This window comes from Ailuropoda melanoleuca, chromosome X (assembly GCF_002007445.2).
Source record: "Ailuropoda melanoleuca isolate Jingjing chromosome X, ASM200744v2, whole genome shotgun sequence".
Taxonomy (NCBI): Eukaryota; Metazoa; Chordata; class Mammalia; order Carnivora; family Ursidae; genus Ailuropoda; species Ailuropoda melanoleuca.
In genome coordinates, this window is record NC_048238.1 from 26,226,834 (window position 1) to 26,230,054 (window position 3,221).

Here is a 3,221-nt window from a genome sequence, read left to right on the forward strand (position 1 = left end):
GAGAGGGAGAGGGAGAAGCAGACTTCCTGCTGACCCTGGGATCGTGACCTAGCTGAAGGCAGATGCTTAACTGACTGAGCCACCCAGGCCACCCAACTGACTTTCTGTTAGATTTTGCTGATGGCAAATACTGATGGAAAATTTTAAGGCAGTGGAGAAGGCTTTTTTTCCCACCTTTGAGGGAAGTCTCTGACAGGCGCACCACCAGAGAAAAGAACTGAGGGTAACCGTAGAAATCTCTGGGCTCCAGAAGCATTAGCGAGAGTGTGGGATCCTGGTTTCCTGCTCAGCCATAGTGCATTTTTAACAGCAGTAGCAGCAACGGTGGTGTCTCCAGAAGCTCCATGGTGAGTGCAGGCTCATGGGCTCCAGCCCAGGGGCAGTGCTACCAGACTGATCTCTAACACTCCTCTGCGTAGTTGCTGCTTCTCCCTTTTTCTTCGGCCTCCTTTTTCATTTTGCTCTTTCAGCACTTCTGACACCCATGTAACCAATTCCTTGTATTAAACTCTCTCTGCTTGAATACCCAGAACAGTTTCTGATTTTTTTCTTGGAACACTGACCCAAAAGCTCCAGTTATGCATCTTGCTGTCTGGCCTCTCTTGCTTTACTTCCAGACCTCGGTTTTCCAAAGTTTTGTGAATTCTGTAAAATCTCTAATACCATTTCAGTAAACTCCTTTTGTATTTAAGTTAGAGTGTATTTCTGTTGCTTGCAACCAAATATCCCAACAGTCACAGAAATTGCAGCATCGTACAGTGTATTAGTTTTCTGTTGCTGCTGTAAAAAATTACTGTGGGTTCATTTTCATTTATTTATTTTCAAGGTTTTTTTCATTTTTATTTTTTCAGTAATCTCTGCACCCAACATGGGGCTTGAACTTATGATCCTGAGATCAAGATTTGCATGCTCTTCCGACTAAGCCAGGCAGGCACCCCTAAAATTACTACAACTTTAGGGCCTTAAAACAATATAAATTTATTATCTTATATCTCTACAGCTTAGAAGTTCAACATGGTTGTCAAGGGGCTAAAATTAAGGTGTCAGCAGGGCTATATTCCTTTTTGAAGGCTCCAGGAGAGAATCCATTTCCTTGCCTTTTCCCACTTCTAGAGGCCACTGCATTCCTTTGCTCATGGTCTCCTTCCTCTATCCTCAAAGCCAGCAATGCGGCACCTTTCTGACTCCTCTTACATAATAGTATCTCCCTCTCACTCTATTTTTCTGCCTTCCTCTTTGACGTTTAAGGACGTGTATGATTGCATTTGGCCTACCCAGAGAATCCAGAAAAATCTATCTTAAGGTCAGCCGATTAGCAACCTTCATTCCACCAGCAACTTTAATTGCCCTTTGCCATGTAATATAACATATTAACAGGCTCGAGGCATTAAGACATGGGCATCTTTGGGGGGACATTAATCTGCCTACCACAAAGAACTGTCATTTTCCCCCAGAATTAACCTATAAATTTAATGCAATGTTAATTAGAATCTTGATAAGGTGATTCTGAATTTAATGTAAAAGAGATAACATACAAGAATAACAAAGAGGTTTTTGAAAACTAGGAATAATGAAGAGCAACTTGCTCTGCCAGACATAAAACATGTTATAAAGCTAAAATAATAAAAATAATTTGGCATTGGCATCATAGGCGATGGTGTTATGAAAACCAGCAATTCTCGGGTCATGATCTCAGGGTCCTGGGGTAGAGTCCCATGTTGGGCTCCCTTGTCAGTGGGAAGTCTGTGTGTCCCTTTCCCTCTGTGCCCCAGCCCCCACCGTGGGCTCACGCAAGTGCGCTCTCTCCCTCTCAAGTAAATAAATCAAATCTTAAAAAAAAAAGTAGAGCCCTTCTACATCAAATACAAAATGAATTCCAGATGAATGAAATACCTGAATGCTATAAAACCTTAGGAAGTACTAAAATACACAAAGACTCACACACACACAATCTGAGTAGGGAAAATTATTTTGAAGAACCTAGAATCCAGAGAGGACAATACCGACATATTTGAATATGTGCAAATTTAACATTTTTATACATTGAAATATACCATAAACCAAGATAAAAGATAAGCAACAGGATGGGAGTATATTTTAAATATATATATCAAAGGTTCAATATCCACTTTGTGTTTGTGTGTGTGTATACAAAAGAAAAACAATCCTATTAAAATTGAATACAGGAAATAAATTAATAATTCATTGAAGAAGAGAATTCAATGTCCAATGAACATAAGAAATAATACTTGGTTGAAATCAGAGAAATGTAAATTAAGCAATAATAATCAGTCTCTAATCAGATTAGGAAAAAAATATGTGTATCTAGTATTCACTAGAGTGGTGGAAATGGACCCTCATACCCTCTTTGGAACAATATTTTTTTTTGGATAGTACATTTTTTTTTCTTTTTTTTAAGTAGGAGCAGGGAGCCCAATGCAGGGCTTGAACTCACTTCCCTGAGATCAAGACCTGAGCTGAGACCAAGAGCTGGACATTTAACCAACTGAGTAACCCAGGTGCCCCTTTTTATACACTTCTTTTTCAGGGGAAGGATAGTATTTTTGAAGATTAAAACTATATCCATATCTATAAATAGAAATGCTCTCATTTTTATAATAGTGTATGTGTAATTATATTTGCCGAGGCACTTTTTAAAAAAAGTATGTGCATATTTATGTTGTTGCAGTAAAATATTAAAAACAGGCTAAGTGTCTACAGATAAGAGAGTGTTGAATAAAACATGGTACATGCACCCTTTGCATAGTTTTAAAAAATGTGGCAGATCTCTATGTCCTGATATGCAAAGATCTCCAGGACATGTTGGTAAATGAAAGAGAAAGTTGCAACTAATATATTTAGAATTATCCCATATATGTAAAACAAAAATATATAATATCGGCATATAAGTAAGAAATAATTTATTATAATGCAATAGAATCTTTTATGTAATATGTGTTGTAAGAGTATACACCAAATTGATCCTTTCTAAAAAATCTTGTAAGCCTTTGATTCTTTGACATTTTTTTTTAAGATTTTTATTTTTAAGTAATCTCTACACCCAACGAGGGGCTCAAACTCACAACTCCAAGATCAAGAGTCGCATGCTCCACCGACTGAGCAAGGCAGGCACCCCTCTTTGACTTTTCATAATAAGCATGTGTTGAGATTATATATATATATATATTTTTTTTATTTATTTTTTTTTTTTTTAAGTTTTT